Source organism: Neophocaena asiaeorientalis, unplaced genomic scaffold (genome assembly GCF_003031525.2).
Source record: "Neophocaena asiaeorientalis asiaeorientalis breed wild unplaced genomic scaffold, Neophocaena_asiaeorientalis_V1.1 scaffold137, whole genome shotgun sequence".
NCBI classification, from domain to species: Eukaryota; Metazoa; Chordata; class Mammalia; order Artiodactyla; family Phocoenidae; genus Neophocaena; species Neophocaena asiaeorientalis.
The window spans coordinates 88,114-96,002 of NW_020171804.1; positions in this window are offsets into that span (position 1 = coordinate 88,114).

The following is a 7,889-nucleotide window of genomic DNA, read 5'->3' on the forward strand; positions in this document are numbered from 1 at the left end:
TTCTTTTTTTTTTTTTTTTAAATAAATTTATTTATTTTTGGCTGTGTTGGGTCTTCATTTCTGTGCGAGGGCTTTCTCTAGTTGTGCCTAGCGGGGGCCACTCTTCATCGCGGTGCACGGGCCTCTCACTATCGCAGCCTCTCTTGTTGCGGAGCACAGGCTCCAGACACGCAGGCTCAGCAGCTGTGGCTCACAGGCCCCGTTGCTCCGCGGCATGTGGGATCTTCCCAGACCAGGGCTCAAACCCGTGTCCCCTGCATTGGCAGGCAGATTCTCAACCACTGCACCACCAGGGAAGCCCCAAACATGTTCTTAAATGAAGTATGTAGGTATATAAAAGAGCAGAGGGGTCCCAAAAGGCTGAGGTGGTGTCTTTGGGATTGGGCCCCTCAAATAAGTACTAGTTTCCATTGAAAACAAGGGCTGGGTGGAATGGCATTACAGGGAGAGGGGCTTCAATGATGCTCACTAATGTGGTTTTATTAAAAAAATTTTTTGTGTGTGTGGTAAAATATATATAAGATTGACCGTTTTAACCATTATAAAGTGTACAGTTCATTGGTATTAAGTATATTCACATTGCTGTGCAACCATCACCACTGTCCATCTCCAGATATTTTTCATGATCCCCAACTGAGTCTGTGTATCCACTAAGCGATAACTCTCCATTCCCCCTAACCTAGCCCCTGTTAACCTCTAATCTATGTCTCTGTGAATTTGCCTATCCTAGGTATCTCATATAAATGGAATTATACAATATCTGTCCTTTTGTATCTGGCTTATTTCCATTAAAATATCTTCAGTGTACATCCATGTTGCAGAATGTATCAGAATTTCATCCCTTTTTATGGACAAACAATAATTCAGTGTATGTGTAGAACACATTTTGTTTATTCATCCGTTGATGGGTACCGATTTGGGTTGTTTTCATCTTTTGGCTATTGTGAACAACGCTGCTGAGAACGTGGGTGTACAAATATCTGTTTGAGGCCCTGCTTTCGATTCTTTTTGCCGTATACCCAGAAATAGAATTGCTGGATTAAATGGTATTTCTGTGTTTAATTTTTTGAGGAACCATCATTCTGTTTTCCGCAGCAGCTGTACCATTTTACATTCCCACTAAGAATACACAAGAGTTCGGGCTTCCCTGGTGGCGCAGTGGTTGGGGGTCCGCCTGCCGGTGTGGAGGATGTGGGTTCATGCCCCGGTCCAGGAGGGTCCCGCGTGCCGCGGGGCAACTAAGCCCGTGCGCCACAACTACTGAGCCTGCGCTCTAGAGCCCACGAGCCACAACTACTGAGTCCGCATGCCACAATTACTGAAGCCCGTGCACCTAGAGCCCGTGCTCTGCAACAAGAGAAGCCACTACAAGTGAGAAGCCTGCGCACTGGAACTAAGAGTAGCCTCCGCTCGCCACAACTAGAGAAAGCCGGCGCGCAGCAACAAAGACCCACCCAGCCAAATAAAAAAATAAATAAAATTAAAAAAAAACAAAACAAAGGTAGTTGATTAGTTGGATATCAGTATCAGGGAGACACAGCATTGGTGGGAGGTTGGAGGACTGGGTTTGGGAACAGATGGAAAGCACAGGAGGGCCGTGAAGCTGGGAGCGCAGCAGTCATCTCCTGTCTGGAGTTCTCTGATCTGCTGCCAGCCCCCAGGGTTCCCTCTGCCGTTAGATTACTCGCTCATGAAACAGTCTGGGTAAGGTAGTCCAGCTGGCTCGCCCAAGTGCCTGCTGCCCGCTGTGTAGATGAGGTCTGAGCCCCTCGCCTCTGTAGGGTTGGTTACCAGGAACTACCCCCATCAGAGCCACACACGTTCTGAGAGAAGTAATTCCCCATGGGAATCAGTGCCAGCAGCGGGAGTCAGAGGGGGCAGGACAATCAGGCTGGAGCTGGGCTGACCAGGGCACCTGGGGAGGTGCTGGGGAGGGCAGCCTTGTAGGGGAGGGAGGAGGACAAACTCTCACCCTCGTAGGGGTGAGAGTTAAGGAGCGGGTTGGGGGAGGATGGTGGAGGTGTTGCTGACGGCAGAACGGGGCGGGCAGGGATAGTAAGGCTCTATTTCGGAGCTGGGTGGCTGTGCGTGTCAGCAGAGCATCCTGTGGGCGGGGGCAGGGCCAAGGCGAGTTGGCAGGTGGAGGTCAGAGGCTGTTCCAGACCCCTGGGGTAGCGCAGACGGGCACTGAAGGGCAGCGGGCGGCAGAGCTGGAGAGGACAGTGGGAGAAGAGCTCCCCCTTTTCCCCGCAGCCACAGCTCCTGCCCCTTTCCTCCGTGCTGTCTCCTGTGGCCGAAGGCCTGCCTGGAGAGAAACCGCAGACCCCACGGACCCACAGAACCTACAAAGCTTCCCGGTCTCAGGCTGCAGGAGTCGGGACATTCATAATATCGCTATAATCATTCACGAGACATTCCCTGAGCACCTGCTACGGGCCAGGCTTGGTGCTAGGGATGGGATGACGCACGTCTCTAAGCTTGTGTTGCTGAAGCCGGGAAGCTGGGCTGACCTAAGGGTGGTCTGGACAAGCCCTAGGTGGAGCATGGCCCAGACCTGTGTCAGGAGATGGCTTCCTAGGGAGGTGGTACCTGTGCTGGGGCCTGAAGCCCAAGGAGGCCAGAAGGCCACATGTGGGACCTGTGAGGGGGCGGGCACAGCCCTCATGACCACCAGAGCTGTTCCAGCACCTTCTGGCCCAGCTCCCTCCAGCCTACAGCCTCAGCATCTCCATGCCCTGTGTCCTCCATCAGAGGAGCTGGTCTCAGTAAGTCTCTAACGAAAAACCATGGGTGCCGGGGGTACTGGTGAGCCGTGAGCCAGTTGGAGTGGGCCTTGTTTCCTGTAACCGAAGGTCAAAATGAAGGAAAGAATCTCAATTGTCAGTTCATCTTTCTTAAAGTTTTGGCAGTGCTACTGTTGGGACTCAGGGTGGGCCATCCCATAATAGGCCACAATGGCATATTGATTATTTTGAATTAAAGTTACTTAAGAAATGACCAATGCAGGAGGGACACCCTGAGCCTCCTTTCTGTCTCCCTGAAAGCAGGAAATCACCTCTCTTGCAAAAGGTGGGCTCCCTACGCCTGGAGGGAGAAGGACACCCTTATTGCTAGAGACGGGAAATTGGGGCGAGAAGCCTGTATGAACACACCTTGGGACTTTTTAAATTTACAACCCCAAACCCAAATTCTGTTTAGATTCTTCCCCAGTTGAGCCCTCAAAACCTCAGTTTCTTCATGCTGTCAACTCCTCCCAAATTGGTTTCTTTGTCTAAAAATTATAAAAGCTGCCTGCTTTGGTGGCTTCTTAGGTCCCATTCCCATGAGACCTCCATGTGCAGGAATTAAAATGTGTTTCTTTTTCTCCTGTTAACTGGTCTTGTTCAACTTTATTTTTGGTCCAGCCACAAGAACTCACGAGGGGAGAGGGGAAAATTTCCTCCTCCTTGACATTATTTCCTCCTCCTCTTATCTATGACAGCAAAACAAACCATCCCAAGTCTTACTGACTTAAAGCAACAATTTCCTATTTCTTGTGGTGCAGTGGGTGCCCCGACAGCTCGTTGTCTCTTCCTGCCTGAGGTTGGACATGGCCATTTGACAGCAGCTAGGGGTCCAACAGTCTCGGTTCCAAGTCCAGCCTTCGGTGGGATGGCCGAGGGCCAGGGCTCTCTCTCACGTGACCTTTATTCTGGGCTCTGCCTTGCACAATGACCTCCCGTTCCGAGGAAGTGAGGACAGAACCACAGGCTGCTTGAGGCCACCAAGCCATGGGCCAGCCCAGGTTCCAGGGTGGAGAAACAGACTTGGCCTCCTGATGGAGCAGCTTTGCAGGAACTTGACACACAGAAAGCCTTGACTATGGTGTGATTGCCCCACTGTGGTATGCAGACGAGCTGTGGCTCGCAGGGACTCTGTCACCTCAAGACAGACGACAACTCCTCCAGCTTGCCACCCTTTCAAGGCCCTCACCACCTCCCCTCCCCCCTCCTTGCTGCTAGGAAACTGTCAGGTCACCTGTGCAGACAGCACCCATTAACTGTCTGGGGTACCAGCCCACTCCCAAGACATCTGCACATTGAATCAGGAAAACAAAATCAGATGCTGCAGGGGCCCCCACCCTGTGCATATGCCTGGTGGTCCTGAACCAAAACTAGTGTCTGTCGCAGAGGGCTTACTCTGGGCTGATCTCAGAAGAGGCTGGCAGGGTGTAGGTGAGTGCTGTTAAGAGGTATATATCAATAATTCACATGTTTTCATTTTCAGCCCCTGGGTGTGTGTGGGGGGGCCTCCACGTGTGAGGACTCAGCCCGTCCATGGGCTCTCTGGGGCCACCTGTGGCCAGTTTGTTGTCCTGGAGAGGAAGACCCAGACTTATAGCCTTAGTGCCACATGCTTTGCTCTGGGATCAGTCCGCACAAAGATCGACGGCAGATTCAAACTTGGCTGTGCCACCTCCGGGCTGTGTGTGGCTCTGAAAAGTTTGCTTAACCACGGGGTGCCTCAGTTTCCCTGCCGCTGAGGTGGGGATAATGGCCATACTGTGTTGGTTAGGACTAGGTTCTGCTATAAGTATAAAAAAACTCCAAATAATAGGGCTTCGATCACATAGAAGTGTTTTTTTTCTTTTTTTATAAATTTATTTTATTTATTTATTTTTGGCCGTGTTGGGTCTTCGTTGCTGCGCGCGGGCTTTCTCTAGTTGTGGTGAGCGGGGCTATTCTTTGTTGCGGTGCGCGGTCTTCTCATTGTGGTGGCTTCTCTTGTTGCAGAGCACGGGCTCTAGGCGCATGGGCTTCAGTAGTGATGGCACGTATGCTCAGTAGTTGTGGCTCGCGGGCTCTAGAGCAGAGGCTCAGTAGTTGTGGCGCCCGGGCTTAGTTGCTCCGCAGCATGTGGGACCTTCCGGGACCAGGGATCGAACCCGTGTCCCCTGCATTGGCAGGCGGACTCTTAACCACTCCACCACCAGGGAAGCCCGATTACATAGAATTTTATTTCTCTTCTTGTGGGCAGGAGGTCTAGCTGTCATGTGGTGCCCCCAAGTGTCAGGGACCCAGCTGGGTCCAGCTCACGCCCCCACAACAGCCCTGGGGGTCGTATGCCAGGAAGGGAGGTAAAGAAGGGCACACATCTGTCTCTTAAGGGCAAAACTGATACCCACTGGGTAACGCCTATTGGCAAGGAGGCTGAGAAGTGTAGACTTTACTCTGGGGCTAGAGGCTGGCAATGAGGAGTCTGCCACGTGTGGCCCTGGAAGGTACCTCCACAGTGCCTGGTGCAGGAGTGCTCAACAAGCATCAGGTGCTGTTCACATCCAGACATGCCTCTCCTTCACAGATGAGGAAACTGAGTCCCAGAGAGGGAGCAGGGGTCGTTCAAGGTCACTCACCTACACGATGAGTGTGGCCCCCTGACTCCCAGGCCTGCTCCTTTGCCGCGGAGAAGGCCTCCCCCAGCACGGTGCCTCCCTCTGCATCTCCACATTCCTGGCCTTTCAGACCAGAAGAGTCTAGAAGGCTCACTGCAAAGAGGCAAGTGTATGTAGACCTATTATTTACTAGTCTCTCCAGTGTAACTGCATCCTTGCTGCAGTGAAATCAGAGCAAAGCACCAACACTGAGACCTCTCGGATCAACTCAGTCACCCAAACTGGGGGACTGGACCTCTCAGCCTGCTGGGAGAGGGCCTGGACCAGAGGGTGGGCGAGGTGGGCTATGGGGAGAGTGACAGCCATCAGACCCTGTCAGCTAATCCTCCGGACAGGCCACATCTTCTGGAGAAGCAGACGGATCGCAGATTTCTCATGCCAGGGCAGAACTGATAAAAGAGGCTGTCTCTAACTTTATCAGTGGTGTCAAAATGGCTAAAGAAAGAATGTGAGCCCTGCCTCTGAGATGGGGTGGAGGCAGAGCAGGGACTGGGGCCCGGGCTGGGGGCTGCACAGTCTCAGGATAAAATTAGAAAATACAGCGAACAGCGGCCTGGATCCACCCTGACCATGCGCTGCACACCTGGCCAGCCCGGTGAGGCCACTCTGTCCCCACGCTCCCATCCCCCACCTCCCACCCCCTCCAGCGAGGCTGAGGCTCCGGTGGGATGGAGCTTCAGGCGAAGCTAGGGTGATAATTCAAAAAACATCTCCTGCCAACCCAGAAAACCTCTCCACCAAAGTCACAAGAAAGAAGACAGAGGCATTACTGAATAAGCACGAAGCCAGGACTCTGTGCTCATCACAGAGATGGCAGAGCAGGAAGTAGTCTTGCCCCTTTCATGCCAGTTCAACCCATCTGTCCTCGTCCTCAAGAGAAACAGAAACCAGTCGTGAGTGAGAGGCCTGGCAGCACTGTCTGTCACACAGCTCACCCGCCGCCCACCCCGCCCTGCCCCACTGGGACTGAGGGGGCCACCTGCATTTGCTAACTGCCTTTATCTGGAGGAAGAGCAAACTTCTCATCTCTTTACAACTGGAAGCAGGCTTGCAAGCCGGGCCATGGAAATCAGGCTCCTACCACACAGGGCATCTATCTGGGCGAGGCGGGTGCAACCTCTCTCCAGAGAGATGCCCCCAGGTTCTTGGGAGATGGTCCAGCGTTGTCAAACTGGCAAGAGGCTGATTTAGCTTTTAAACAGATTCACACACACACACACACACACACACACATACACACACACACAGAGAAAGAACTAACAAGTTTTCTAAAGGAAATGCTCTAAGGAAGGGGAGGAGAGTATTTACTTTCTTTGCATCAGCGAGTATTAACTTTTTCTCATTTTTAATTTGTATTTGCCTTTGCAGCCATCTCTGCTTGCACCACTCAAAGCCCAAGGGACTCAGCAGCACAGCGGGTCGGCCCTGGCTCAAGGCCCTCCTGCGGGTCTTACTGAGGACAGTAGCCTGAGAGACAGCTGCTCCGCGAGCTCCTTGGAACTGCTCTGAAGAGGAAGGCGAGAAGCCAGTTTATATACGATTTTTTTGGCTAGGAAATACATGTAGTCAAGCATACATCTTGGTAAAAGATTACTCCTAGTCACAAAGGACAAAGGATTTGTGACTCCTAGTCACAAATCAAGTTAATGATTCTAGTACTTTTCAATGTATGGGAAGATGCAGGAATCTGGGGTTATTGGAATCCTTCCTGAGATATGCATCTAACTATCTAGGGGCGGGTTATCCAAAGCACAGAATGCTTCCTCCTGTCTTCCATCCAGATGGTGGGCGACCGCAGTGGGCTGTGACTTGTAGAACTGGGTGGTGAACGACGCTTTTTGTTCTTTGTTCACACACCTGTGATCTTTTTGGTCTGTTTCAGAGTCTTTCACAACTTTTCCTTGAAGAGGCTTGAATTATAAAATCATCCCTTACTTCTTTTTTTTTAATTAATTAATTTTTGAACTTTATTTTTTTAATATTTGGAGCTTTTTATCAGTCATTTTTCTACAGTTATCATGGTTTATCTTATTTCACTTATTTATTTTTGACTGCATTGGGTCTTTGTTGCTGCGCCAGGATTTCTCGAGTTGCGGCGAGCAGGGGCTACTCTCCCTTGTAGTGCGCAGACTTCTCATTGTGGTGGCCTCTCTTGTTGTGGAGCATGAGCTCTAGCTGTGCGGGCTTCAGTAACTGTGGCGCTCAGGTTCAGTAGTTGTGGCGCACGGGCTTAGTTGCTCCGTGGCATGTGGGATCTTCCTGGACCAGGGCTCAAACCCGTGTCCCCTGCATTGGCAGGTGGATTCCTAACCACTGTCCCCCCAGGGAAGCCCCATCCCTTACTTCTTGAAATCAGTTTGTTGAACAAGCAGATCTCATGAGCTAGAATCATAACACCTGCTTGATGCTTGACTTTTGTTTTTGCTGTGTGTGTGTGTGTGTGTGTGTGTGTGTGTGT